This window comes from Anser brachyrhynchus (assembly GCF_964034855.1).
Source record: "Anser brachyrhynchus genome assembly, contig: SCAFFOLD_86, whole genome shotgun sequence".
In the NCBI taxonomy this organism is placed as follows: domain Eukaryota; kingdom Metazoa; phylum Chordata; class Aves; order Anseriformes; family Anatidae; genus Anser; species Anser brachyrhynchus.
In genome coordinates, this window is record NW_027664065.1 from 509,216 (window position 1) to 523,641 (window position 14,426).

Below are 14,426 nucleotides of genomic sequence, written 5' to 3' on the forward strand. Positions count from 1 at the left end.
CATGGCCTCCCATTGTCTGCTCTAACAAGTCCATGGGGAGGCTTTGTCAGTAATGACCCTCACTGGGGCCCATTAATACTCCTAGACACTTCAAAGTTTCCTTCTGACTTGAACTTCTCCTGCAGTTACATCATTCTCTTATCACTACCTGAAGTTTATTGACTCGGCACCAAATGCACCATGGGGCTCATTACAATTCAGTCATTTTCATTCAGTCTTCCAGACTTGTACAATTAATTAGTGAGGTTTCAAGAATGCAGTTTAAAGAGGAAATTTTCAATGACCACTTCACTAAGAGCATTTTCCTTATTTAAGGTTAGTTTCCATTAGTTTAGAGTTTTCAGAAGAACTGATAGCATCATTCTCTAGTTGTCATGGATCCAATGTGCCTCCTAAGGAGATCTGTATAAGTGGAAAAGCAGTCCCTTGAAGTCCTAGACTGTATGGACAACCTTGCTGCTGTATGGACAACCTATGGACAACCTTGCTGCTCAACTCTCCATCCCCAGCATTTCCCTCATCAGGCACCTGGGACTTGCATCACTTTGCCTTACACCAAACTTCTCCACTTAAGTTCACAGCTGTTGTAGTTGTTATAGCTGTTATAGTCCAGAGCTGTTATAGCTGTTAAGTCCACAGTTGTTATAGCTACTTTGCACCAAGTCCCACCTCCTTTCCTCAGACAACTGGCTGCACACAGGCACAGTTTTTGATGTCGTTGTTATTAACATTTTACAACAAAGAAGCAAACCCCACAGTCCCCAACTGTGAGCCAAATCCAAGTTGCCTCCAATGAGGTGCAACTTCCAGAAGGGATGACTATACATAAATGTTTGACATAGGTAGGAAATAATGAATAGAAATGCAATTACAGAGTTGGCTGTAGGGTTGATGAGATAGAAAACTGAAATATGGGCAAGCTTGAGATCCCTCAAGTTCTGAGAACCAACTGTGTAGGTGAGAGGTATCTGAATGATCAAAGAGTGAGGGGAGGGGAATCTGGAGAAGAATGGAAACTGCACATGTCCAGAGAGTCTGCTGGAAAAGTGACTTCCAACATGGTCTGTTTCATAAAGCCAGGTGGAAATACCAGAAAGACTGGGGAGATGAAGTGCGGTGCATAAGAGACAGAGTTCTGGCAATGCAAGTACAGGGGAAGATTGGTATTTTTTTCTTTTGCTGTAATAAACATTCAAGAAAAAAAAATGTCATGGGACAATTCAAGCATTGTATTAGAAGTGTTCAGTCATTTCAGTTGATTGAAGTGTGCTGATTGAAGTGAAATGTTTGAAATGGTTAAAAAAAAATGGAGGCAATACTCGGGCCTACAGCCATAAAACGACGATTTTCTGTCCTGTATGGAGTCCAGTTGCCATAAAACACTGCCTGCTTGGGACTGTTCATGCCACCCCTCACTCCTGCCACAGAGCAAATCTGTGACATGTCGACCTCTCCTGCCTGTTAGAGGACCAGATGATGTAGGCAATGGTATCTGAATTACCGAATGCGGGTACAGGTATAGCAAACTAGGGATCAGTGGGGGAAAATGCGAGTGGTGAGAACTGGTAATTGAGCAGGGCACTGCATGTAAGAAAGGAAGGGATTAAAGTGTCTTGATGAGGAAGAATCCTGTGGAAGAGGAGGGGAGAGGGGTGCAAGGGGCCGGCTGCATGTGGATATGGGGCTGGTCAGGGCTGGTCTGCTCAGGCCCTGTGCCTGATCACTGTCCTGCCTTCTTATTCACCTCTGTTGCTGGCTATTTGCTGTGTGAGTGTGCTCACTCCTGGGTGTGTTGGGGGTGAATCATACAATCATGGAACCACATAGCCATGTGTGCGTCTGCACCCATGGGTAATTGCTGCTGTGGATGCGTGGAGCACTGGTGACCTTCAGAGCAGATCAGACTGAGGTGGGGAATGGGGTGGGGCCAGGTGTGTTGCTCATGGCTCTGTGTGTGCTGCTGGTGGTGTGGTGGCTGTGAAGGTGCTGTTCCCTGTTGGAGCTGGTCTGTGTGTGGTCGGCTGTGTCCATGCCCTGTGTGTATTTGCCTGTGTGCACAAGAGTCTTGGAAATTCTGAGAGAATTTCTGCAGGTTCCTGATGAAAGAAGAAGCTTTCCTGGGTCTTAGGACTGAGGGACATTTTCTGACGCTCCCACAGACACAGAGATGGTGAAAGGGGAGTTAGCATGTTATCAATATGCTCCCTTTTCCTGTGGAGCATGCAAAAGCATCCAGCCATGTACAGGCCCAAGGAGAGGGTTCGTCCTTCCTGTGGTCACAACTACACTCCCGTCCTTGGGGAGGACCCAAGCTGAGGACTTGCTGAGGACTTTTGGGCTCAGGTTCAGCACACAGACTGGGGGAGACTGTCTCACGGCCATGTGCTGGACACAGCCAGGGGGACAGCAGCAAACTGTTATGGCTACTGGGCCCTGTTTCCATCAGTCAAAGCCCTGACACAGGGCACAGGCATTGCTTTCGATGCCACCCAACTAGAAAGATGGTTGCAATAAAAGCTGGAGAATATAGGGCACCAGTTCTTCCTCAGCCACTTCCTAGGCTTGGTGAAGCACCAGGAAACCGTGGACTTGTGGCTCTGTATCGTAAGAAGCACAGAATCATAGAATTATTAAGGTTGGAAAAGACCTCCAAGATCATCTGGTCCAACCATCCCCCTATCACCAATATCACTCACTAAACCATGTCCCTAAGTACTACATCCAACCTTTTCCTCTGCACAGCTTTCCAGCCAGTCTGCCCCAAGCCTGTAGCACTGCATGGGGTTGTTGTGGCCACAGGGCAGGACGCGGCACTTAGCCGTGGTGAACCTCATCCCATTGGCCTCTGCCCATCGATCCAACATGTCCAGGTCCCTCTACAGGGCCTTCCTATCCTCCAGCAAATCGACACTTCCCCCCAACTTGTTGCCATCTGCAGACTTACTGAGGATGCACTCAATTCCCTCATCCAAATCATCAATAAAGATGTTAAAGAGCATGGGCCCCAACCCCAACCCCTGGGGAACACCACTAGTGACCGGTCACCAGCTGGATTTCACTCCGTTCACCACTACTCTCTGGGCCCAGCCATCCAGCCAGATTTTAACTCAGCAAAGAGTGTACCTGTCCAAGCCATGGTGTCCTGGTTCCAGTTAGGACAGAGTTAAGTAGCTCATAGTAGCTGGTAGGGTGCTATGTTTTGGATTAGGATGAGAAGAGCGCTGATAACATGCTGATGTTTTAATTGTTGCAGAGCAGTGTTTACACCAGGCCAAGGACTTTTCGGCTTCTAGCTCTGTCCTGCCAGCGAGCAGGCTGGGGGTGCAGCAGGAGCTGGGAGGGGACAGACCCAGGACAGCTGACCCAAACTGGCCAAAGGGGTATTCCATACCATCTGACGTCATGCTAAACAATATATAGGGGTGGCTGGCCGGGGTGGGGGGGCCGGCTGCTCGGGAATAGGCTGGGCATCGGTCAGCGGGTGGTGAGCAATTGCATTGTGCATCACTTGTTTTCTTACACATTATTATTGTTAATACTATTACCATTATCACTATTATTATTATTATTGTTATTATTATTTTCCTGTCTTAATAAACTGTCTTTATCTCAACTCACAGGCTTCACTTTCCCGTTTCTCTCCCCCATCCCAGAGAGGGAGGGGGGAGGGTGAGTGAACGGCTGTGTGGTGTTTAGCTGCCAGCCGGGTTAAACCACAACACATGGGCTGCCAACTTCTCCAGGAGAATACTATGGGAGACCGTGTCAAAGGCCTTGCTGAAGTCTAGGTGGACTGCATCAACGTGATTTCCCTCATCCAGCACCCAAGTCACCCAGACGTAGAAGGAGATGAGGTTGGTCAGGCAGGACTTGCCTTTCATGAACCCATGCTGACTGGGCCTGATCCCCAGGTTGTCCCACGTACATTGTGTGACTGCATTCAAGATGATCTGTTCCATCAACCTTCCTGGCGCTGAGGTGAGGCTGACAGGCCTGTAATTCCCCGGGTCCTCCTTACAAACCTTCTTGTAGATGAGCTTCACATTAGGAAGTCGCCAGGCATCTGGGACCTCTCTGGATGACCATGACCACTGACAGATGATGGAAAGAATCTGAGAGGTGATGGAAAGCGGTACAAGCTTCTGGAAAGCTTGGCAACCACCTTGAAAAAAGAGCCAAGGCTTCAGACTGTGCACTGTGGAGATCCCGTTTTATTATTTTATTAGATGCTATGGAAGAGTCACCTCTGACCTTCTGTTAGACACATATTTGCAGAGCCTCAAGAGCAAACAAAGCAGTGTCGCTCCTCAGCAGAAGTAAGATGAAAAAGAAATATTACTCTAAGAGCATAATAAATGCAAATGATACCAAAGATAAGAATAACAATAATGATAATGAAAGAAGGACCGGGCCTGAGGGGAGGTACCAAGTTAAGTCATTTCTGGAAAAAGAGGGGAAGTTTGTCTCTATTCAGAGACATCCATGAAATCACTTTCCTAAAAGCCCACTTGAGCTCCTGGTTCCTCATGCTATAGATGAGGGGGTTCAATGTTGGAGGTATCACCGAGTACAGAACTGCCACCACCAGGTTCAGGGATGGGGAAGAGATGGAGGGGGGCTTCAGGTAAGCAAAAAAGCCAGTGCTGATAAACAGGGAGACTACAAAGAGGTGGGGGAGGCAGGTGGAGAAGGCTTTGTGCCGTCCCTGCTCAGAGGGCATCCTCAGCACAGCCCTGAAAATCTGCAAGTAGGAAAAAACAATGAAAACAAAACAGCCAGATGCTAAACAGACACCAGTCACAACTACCCAAAAACTCTTCAGGTAGGAGCGTGCACAGGATATCTGCATGATCTGGGGGATTTCACAGAAGAACTGGACCACAGCATTGCCTTGGCAGAGGGGCAGGGAAAATGTATTGGCAGTGTGCAGCAGAGCATAGAGAACCCCACCGCCCCAGGCAGCTGCTGCCATCTGGGCACAAGCTCTGCTGCCCAGGAGGCTCCCGTAGTGCAGGGGCTTGCAGATGGCAACATAGCGGTTGTAGGACATGACGGTGAGAAGAAAATACTCTGCTGATATCAAGAAGAGAAAAACAAAGACCTGTGCAGCACATCCATTTAGGAAATGGCCCTGGTGTCCCAGAGGGAATTGGTCATGGCTTTGGGGAGAGTGGTGGAGATGCAGCCCAGGTCGAGGAGGGCGAGGTTGAGGAGGAAGAAGTACATGGGGGTGTGGAGGCGGTGGTCACAGGCTACGGCGGTGAGGATGAGGCCGTTGCCCAGGAGGGCAGCCAGGTAGATGGCCAGGAAGAGCGCGAAGTGCAGGAGCTGCAGCTCCCACGTGTCTGCGAATGGCAGGAGGAGGAACTTGCTCACAGAGCTGCTGTTGGACATGTGCTGCCTCTTGGCCTCGGAGCCTGTCCAAAGACAAAAGGACACAGAGAACTTAGGGCAGACTTCTCTGAGCAAAGCTCTGTACTTTCAGCAACACTCTTCCTTTCTCACTCACCTACACAAACACATTCTCAGCAGCAGTTTCATTCTCTTCTCTGGCTAGAGCTCTGGTTCGTGTTGGCTGAGTGCTGTTTGGAGCAGCAGCCTCTGCCCATGAGTTCTCTAGGACTCAGCCCTGCTTTGCAGCAGTGGGTACCTGGGAAAGCTGGTGACCCATTCTGAAACTCATAGTTTGGTTCAGATGCTGTGCACCTGTAATACAGAGGGGCTGTTCAACATCCTCCAGTAGGATAACCCCAGGGACACCGCTGGATGTCCTTAAACCAGAGTGACCTGAATAGAGCCAGCTCATTTCCCAGCCCTACGCACCACAGTGCCCAGAGCCATATTGCCTAGAACAACTTGGGCACTTTGCTCCCAGGGATACACCTCCAGAGCAGGACTCAGTACTCTGGTGTTTGAGATCTGGCTTTAATCCCACTGCCCAGAGTCTGAGGAGAATAGTAAGGGCAGGATGGATGGGAGGGGAAACACAGAGAAATATCCCATTGCTTCTGCTGAAGAAGCCAAGAATGAGAGTGAGAGCTGGGCATTTGGGGTGACCTCTTGTCCTGAAGATTGGGCAGCCAAGGGGCTAACGTTTAAAGACTCCGTGGTTGTGGGGGTAGGGGCTTTACTGGATGGGAGAGCAGACCATGCAGCTGCTCAGGGGAAGGCGTCTCCAGTGCAGGGATGGCAGGGAAGTGCCTGAATCCCCTCTGCCATGGAGTTCCTGGGAGCAGCTCCCTCTCACTCCCTGACCAAGGCTCTACTGCCTGCAGCTGTCCCTGCCTGCAGCTGGGTCTCTGTCCCCACGCCTCCTGCCTGCAGGTCACAGCCCCCATCCCACCCGCTGGGTGCTCAGCTCTGCCCTGCAGACACCTCCTGGCAGCAGGGCTCTGCCCAGGGGCAGCTCGCTGGGGACACGTCCAAGAGACCAGGTCACACAGACCCTGCTGGCACTGCATGTGTGTTGGTGGAGCTTTCTATGGGCTGAGGGGCAGGAAAGGGACTTGTTGGGGGTCCTTGTAACCCTCAGTGGTATGGCTTAGGAGTGTCAGCCTCATCTTGGAAATTATAGTATCTCTTTTTATTCCCACAGAGCCAAAAAAGATAAAACTGAACGCTCAGGAGGCTCAGAAAAGCTGAGACGGAATCTGAAATCCCTTGCCTTGACTCAGCTCTTGCAAAGTCCCTTGGATACAACCTGGTGGTGCTGTGGAGCTGTGAGCAGGCTGCCCCAGGCAGCCGCCCCCCACCAGCAGCAGGACCCTGCCCTGCTGGGGGGCTCCTTCCACCCGCAGCTTCTCCCCGCAGCGCCCTGGGCAGCTCCCCGGGCAGGCTGAGTGCTGAGCCTGGCAGGCGGCAGAGGCCCTGCCCCGGCACACAGCCCCTGGGGCACAGCAGGGACCCTGCTCTGCACCACAGCCCTGGGCACCCCTGCCTGCACCCGCGGCTTCTCCTTCCTCCAGGAGCTGCGGCTGCATTGCCCTCCAGCCAGAGACTTACCGGGGTCAGGGCTGGCAAGTGTTCTCCCCCAGCGAGCTCTGTGCATCCTGCCACTTCTGCCTGCCTTTACCCACTCTGTCTCTGCAGGCAGTGCCCCCAGCCCTGCTGCGCTGGGCACAGGAGCTGCTCCTGGGCAGAGCTGGCTCTCTGCAGCGCTGCCCGCTTGCCAGGAGCTCCCCTTGGGCCCAGGAGCCCGGCCCAGCTCAGCAGCACAGGCCCAGCCCAAGGCCTCCCTTGCTCTGCCCCCCACCAGGCTCCCTGCCCATGGCCCTGGGGCTGCAGGGGAACCTGCTGGGAAACAGCCTGAAGGAATCCCTGGGGTTCCTCCCTCACCTGGCACACACACTTTTTCACACCAGCATCATTTCTCCTAGCAGAAAACCAATTAAGTGTAACAATCTCATCTTCTTGTCCCAGTATCAGTTTGGACATGAAGTCATGGTCAGGGACTGATCTCCTTCATCCCCACTTGAGGAAGGAATTCAGCAGAGTCAGTCGAGGCATCTCATGCTGCTTGTTGTTCCTGGGGCTGGAAGAGGGTCTCAGCTCCCTCCCATGCCTGCCACAGACCCTCAGGACCCGGGATTCCTCCGGCCTCAGTTCAGGTGTCCACAACATAGGCAGCTTAATGCGAATTACTGAGCCACAATAGCTCCTTAGTGGAGATGGAGGACAGGCAGGAGCTGTTCAGATGCAAATATCTCGTGAAATTTGTAGCTGATGCTCTGCGAGTCAGCTGGAGGCATATGTCCTTTGGGTAACTGAAATGGCAGCAGATGCCACATGTAGGACAAATGAACCTGTCCCTACTCCTTATGTGCAGGGCAGCCTGCAGAGGCTGTCAGCAGAGCAAAAGGAGTCGTGTGTCACAAGGACAGCTAAACCTATTCTGTTCTCTTCTACATGACCCTTGGCTGTAATGGCTGTTGTGTCACGGACATCTCCACAGGGCCTCAGCTCTCACCAGCAAGGTCTCCCTGCCCTTTGTGCCTTGAGGCAGGACTCTGCAGGGGTACAACAGCTGGTGGGTGGGGACAAAATCAGTGGTTACTTTGCAAACTACACCCTTAACAGTTCATGGGACCTTAGGCCCTGCATCCATGGGTACAGGGAGAGTGTTCTGGCCTGGAGGTACTAGTTCCTTATAATCCCAGGAAGGGATCGGACAGCAGCATTCAGATACTGTAAGGGATCATTTAACTGCTCTTAGAGCTAAGTCTATAAGGAGAGAAGACTATAGATGACCTACTGAATCTGGTGTGACTTCATTCTAGACTCAGTACTCCACTGTTAGTTGCAGCTCTCCATTAGACATTTGCACTGACCCTATGGGATTATTAAAGGGTGAGTGAGTTTTGCTGATCAGTCCTTGGCTGTCCAGTAATGAAGCAGCATATATATGGTAATCAGGGAATCTCGGATTGTTAGTAATAGAAGAAGAAATAATACAATATTGTTTAATATGTTACATTTGCGATGTACTGTTCCGAGGCTGCGCTTGGAAGATACTAAATATATGTGCAAGGGTAGCATGAGAATGCACCAATTCATGATGAGGAGTAAGAAGGATTAAAAGAATGCTCAATTTGCAAGACATCTAGGTAACTGGGGCTTCTTGGACTCTGGGAACTGGATCAAACCAACCTTGCGGTTTGGACTGAGACCGAGGGCTCAGAGAGCATGCGTGAAAAGGAAAGGTTAAAAAGTTCAACTCTGATGAAGACATCTTACTTCATCCCGACGACCACCCGGACGACCACCAGAGAGTAGTACGCAAGCGCAGAAGGACTGATAATTAGCATACGAAGCGAGGCTATGCGGAGCTAGGAAATGAATATGCATAGATGAGTTGTGAAACCTAATGCATATGTAGTATCTTAGGAGATAAAAGAGAACTAAGAGAACAAATCAGACGAAGTTAGATTTGGGCAGGCATGCCCCTAACTTCCGGCGCCTAATAAAGCACCTTCATATAATCACTTTGTGGAATATGTGTTTTCATGAACGCTAACAGGATAGTGCCATATTGCCACTGGTGCACCATTTGGGTAGCTACCGGCACTTCGACCCTGAGCAACCCCACAACTGAAGGATCCTGTGAGGGACCGGGAAAGGCAGAAAACTGTTTAATGTGCATAAATCACCATAAATCACCTCCAGCATGGCCAATTCCATCAGATACGGGCTGCCTCTCTCCCTGGTGGTCCATTTGCCTGGGTGACATACAACATCTTCCTTGAAGGGATACCTTTCCTTTACACCTGACAGGAGTTGCCTCAAGAGAGTGAGGATTTGTGCCCCCTTTCCAATTGCTGTGTCAATGCCCCCTTCCCTGGGGAGGGATCCCAGCTGCTTGGCTTCCCTGCCCTCTAATTCCAGGCTACTGGCCCTGTTATCCCTGTATCAGATCAGCCAGGTGACAATGTGCTGGCCTAGATGATGGCTGAAATCTTTTCGCACATCTCACAGCTCCCCAAGGAACAGTGATCAGGAGCTTACTGATGATTTTATGTTATCTCACTCTTCATCCACCTGTTCCTCTGATGGCCCTACTTGGGAGTAGCCTGCCTCATCTTCTTCTTCCTCCTTCCCTGTATGAGTAGGAGCTTCTTTCCTTGCTAAACAAGCTGATTTTGTTTTTTTCTCACGTATACGTATGACTGATAGAGGCACAGGTTGGTTCTGTGGCCCAGTCGCAGGGATTGGAGTTGTGTAGATTGCAACTCAGTAAGCAAAGGCCAAGCCCCAGCACATTGCAGTGATTTCTGTCTCTTTGGAATTGCCAGGGTGATGACACTCCTTTTTCAAGCATTCTGCCAATTTTTTAGGATTCTGCACTTGTTCAGGGATGAAGTTCCAAGGCACTGCAGGTGCTCACTGTTGTAGGTGCCTGCCCATATCCTCCCACACTCCCTGCCACTCATAGCTCTCCTGCCTCAGAGCAGATCTTTATGCGGAATTCTGAAATAGTTTACCCTAATCATAAACAAAAAATGAAACACATTCATGAGATAGAACAATAGGTGCAGGCTGGTTTGAACATCCCAAGAACATTCAAAGTTTTGAAGAGCTATTGTAACTAGCCTGGAGGAGAAAGGGGGAGGTGAAGGAGAAAGGGAAAGGGAAGAAGAGGGGAGATGAAGCGCCCCCCCTCATTCCTCCCATAGTTTGGCTCCCCGAGGAGAAAAGTTAGACTGTTAATTATGAATAGTTTCTGAGAGGAGGTTCCTCAAGTATGGGGGTGACAGCAATGCTGAGTACCACTACCAGATTAGTCTCATGACCAGTCATTTTATCATAACATAAAGCAGTGTTATGCAGTAGAGTAAACTAATAACCATAAACCAGCCCCTGAAAGGATAAACAGCACAACAGGGAACACACACAGTATGTAATGTGCTATCCAACACAATTCTGAGGGCAAACAGAGCTACTACATCGAGATAAAAACAAAATAAACATTGTGGCCAGCAACCATGAAGGTGATATAATGCTTATAACAGATTTATTTTAACATGATCCATTCATAGCTGTCATTATCTCAACCCTTTGGGCCCCACACAGGATCCATTCGGGAAGGAGGGCATCCCATGGGAGGGACTCAGGGGCAGAGATTGACCGTCAAGGAGTGGTGGAGACAAGTGCCATGGACTGACTGCAATCCCCATTCCCCTGCTCCACTCAGGGGAAGGAGATAGAAGAGTGTGGTTGGGGGGAATGGTGTTTTTAGTTTGCTTGTAGTTCCTGGCGGTTGTAGTCCACTGGTGATAGGCAGTAAATTATATTAGTCTGCCTATGCTAAATCTGTCTTGCCCCGATGATAACTGGTGCCCATGAGGATATTTGGTGGGTGACCTCCTATTCTACCTGAACCCTTGATCTCTTTTCATCATATTTCTCCCCCTTTTCCTTGTAGGTGTGGAAGTGAAAGAGCAGTTGCTGTGGAGCTCACCTCCATAGCCGGGTAAAACCACCATAGCAGAGATATAGGAAGGGTTCAGCACCAGGACTGCAGCCATCCAGGGATGGCATCTCAGCATCCAGAACATGCTCTGCCAGCCTGGTGGAACAGGAGGGAAGGAACAGAGGTTCCCCTGAAGGAGAGCAGTACAAGGGGAAGGCTTGATTTCCAACTCAGGCATTGCTGGAACTTTCCTGAGAGGCCTGTGGGAGCTGCAGGCCACACCAGTCTCTGGGACACCAGAGGTCGTTCCTCCCAGAGACAGATCCCAAAGAGGCACCAGCTCCCAGGGAAACCTGGCACTGGATTGTCCCCCATCACGACGAGACCGAGCCATACCCAGAGGAGCCCTGGGCCTCAGGACAGCCCTAGCATCAGGACCTAGGAGTCCTGGTTGCTGCAACATCCCCTGAGCCCATTGGAATCCTCAGGCAGGGCTCTTGCAGCAGCCACCTGTCCTGCCCAGCCCCCCCATCCCATCCCAGGGCTTGCAGCTTGGGACAGCTGACAGCCCCTGGGCCACCCCTTGGGAAGGGGCTCCTGACACCCTCACCTTTGGAGGAGAGCTGCAGGAGCACTGGAAACAGGGAAGTCAGGTTAGAGGTGATGGTCACACTCCAGCAACCCTCCATCTCACTTGCTGGTGGCCCTCAGCTCAGGACAAGGGATGCCCGCCCTGGCTCCTCAACCACAGCTCCTCTGCAAGGTGCCCCTGCTCCTCCGCCCGTCTGCGAGGGTCGCCCAGTGCAACCTTGCTGCCTGCTGCCCCCACTCCTGGCCACAGAAGGACAGCGGTGGGGAGCACCCAAGCAGTGCCCAGCAGGGACCAGGCCTTGCAGGGAAGTGCCGGCACTGGCGCTGCTCCAGTGACGATATCCTGGTGATGCAGTGCATCCATCCCCCTGTGACATCAGCACGTGTCATTTGAAGGCCTATGAGGTCAGCAGCAAGGAGATGGCGCAGGTCGGGAGAGAGACGAGAGATTTCCCTTCTTGTCCTGAGAAACAGTCACCTCCCTTCTGCCCAGTTCTTTTCCACAGGATCTTGACAAATCCACCAGGAACATCTCCACATGGTGACAAAGGCCATTGGATATAGGAAGTGGAGCACTGGAGAAGTAACCGCTGTCCTCCTGCACCAAAACACCTCTGATCTTGGAAGCCCTTCCAGGAAGTTGGGGTTTGAGGCTTGTCCTAGGCCTGGGCTTTTTTCAAAAGATGGGAGCGAAGGCACCTGGGATGCAGCAGCCCATTGGTGTGCCTGAACTCCTCTTCACTGCATGTCCCTCACTTGGAGAAGTAGGATGTGTTATACGGATGGAATTGCAGTGCATGCCAGGGCCTTCCTCCCTGGACATCCCACAAGGCTCTGTGCTCTGAGAAGGCCTCAGCAACATCCCCCGGTCTGCCATGCAGGAGGCAGAGGTGATACAAGAGGGAATGGCAAACGTAATCGCTGTTGATCATCCCCACCTGTCTCTTCTGAAGAATCTGCACCCATCCAGCACAGCACCCCAAGCTGAGGGACCTGTCCCCCCACACCTCAGCAGCTCTTCCATCCATGTCCCAGCCCTGTGACAGCAGGCGGGGATCCAGCTCCTCCTGCCTGTGCCCCACGCTGAGGGCATTGGGGCACATCTGGGCTGCAGCACCTCAGCTGTGGCACAAGGGCCAAACTCAGGCTTGTCCCAGATCTTGTGCCCAAGCATGGGCATGCAGAGGCTTTCCTTCACAGCAGAGACATGCTGCCGTGGATGGCAGATTGGTCACTTGCTCATAAGCACCAGATCTGTCGGAGATGCCATCGGGGTTCCCGTTAAGTACCAGCTATGAATGGCCAGAGCTGTCCTGTGGGTCCTGTGCTGCCCGTGTCAGCTGCATGCTCCAGTGGTGGTGGGCAGCGTTGGCATCTCAGGTAGCACTGCAGGCCTGGAATAGGCTAGTACATGGAGCAGCTGCCCTGAACAAGGTTAGGCAATGTAGGGATGTCCCTGAGACAAGTGCCGTTACAGTCACTGGAGATGGAGGGAAAACCAGATGGAGAAGAGGGAGAGAGAGACTCAGGTCTCCCTGTGGCACAGTTCTCCATTGGGTCAGGTGGATACCTCTACAGGCTGCCCTGAGCCTACTGAGGAGGGACAGGTTTAGTTGTCCTAAATGTGTGCATTTGCTGTCCCTTCAGCTGGCCAAAGGCATTCCCCACCAGCCTCCAAGGGGATGCCCCCAGGTGCTGCCCTGTCCCTCAGGGTTCCTCCATGAGAGCTTGCAGATACCTGCACGTCCCTGTGCCCCCTGACATGTCACCAGGTGTTTGCAGCCCCCTGATTTCCTCCATCTCCATTAATGATGCTGGAGCTGAGAAAAGGAGCTCACCTTCAGGTGCCCATGTGGTGTACATTAAAGGGAGGGCAGAGGAATCCCAGGTCCTGTGGGTCTGGGGCAGGCATGGGTGTGAGCTGAGCTCCCTTTTGGTCCCAGTCCTAAAATCCATCATGAGATGTCTCAACAGACTCTGCAGAATCCCTTCCCTGAACAGGGGATAAAGAAGAAGATTCCCTGACTTTGTCTGGATGCCCAAACAGATAGCGGGACAAGAAGATGTGATTGTTACACTTAATTGGTTTTCTGTTAGGTGAAATGAGCCTGCTGCCAACTGTGCGTGCCCAGGGGAGGGAGGGAATGCTAGGGATCCCTTCAGGCTGTTTCCCAGCAGGTTCCCCTGCAGCCCCAGGGCCATGGGCAGGGAGCCTGGTGGGGGGCAGAGCAAGGGAGGCCTTGGGCTGGGCCTGTGCTGCCGAGCTGGGCCGGGCTCCTGGGCCCAAGGGGAGCTCCTGGCAAGCGGGCAGCGCTGCAGAGAGCCAGCTCTGCCCAGGAGCAGCTCCTCTGCCCAGCGCAGCAGGGCTGGGGGCACTGCCTGCAGAGACAGAGTGGGTAAAGGCAGGCAGAAGTGGCAGGATGCACAGAGCTCGCTGGGGGAGAACACTTGCCAGCCCTGACCCCGGTAAGTCTCTGGCTGGAGGGCAATGCAGCCGCAGCTCCTGGAGGAAGGAGAAGCCGCGGGTGCAAGCAGGGGTGCCCAGGGCTGTGGTGCAGAGCAGGGTCCCTGCTGTGCCCCAGGGGCTGTGTGCCGGGGCAGGGCCTCTGCCGCCTGCCAGGCTCAGCACTCAGCCTGCCCGGGGAGCTGCCCAGGGCGCTGCGCGGAGAAGCTGCGGGTGGAAGGAGCCCCCCCGGCAGGGCAGGGTCCTGCTGCTGGCGGGAGGCTGCTGCCTGGGGCAGCCTGCTCACAGATCCACAGCACTGCAAGGGCATTTCCCAAGCATTTTTTTCAAAAGAAATGTCAAAACAGGGATTTTCTACTGTATTTTCAGTTACCTACTCTACTTGATGGGGGGAGGGGCAGGAGGGGTGGGAACAGGGAGAAATGGAAAAGGAGACCTGAGCAATTTTGTCAGTTGTGAGCAATT

The 14,426-nt window shown here is 52.2% G+C and overlaps 1 protein-coding gene and 1 pseudogene across 2 annotated transcripts in view; one reads left to right on the forward strand and one right to left on the reverse strand.

Annotated features, from left to right (window-relative positions):
• The window catches only part of LOC308186415 (olfactory receptor 14C36-like), a 294,878-nt gene that overhangs the window by 175,072 nt on the left and 105,380 nt on the right, over window positions 1–14,426 (forward strand). The gene's annotated exons all lie outside the window — the stretch shown is intronic.
• LOC308186383 (olfactory receptor 14C36-like) lies at window positions 4,436–5,519 on the reverse strand (annotated as a pseudogene). Its single transcript has one exon. The product of its transcript is annotated as an olfactory receptor 14C36-like (transcript).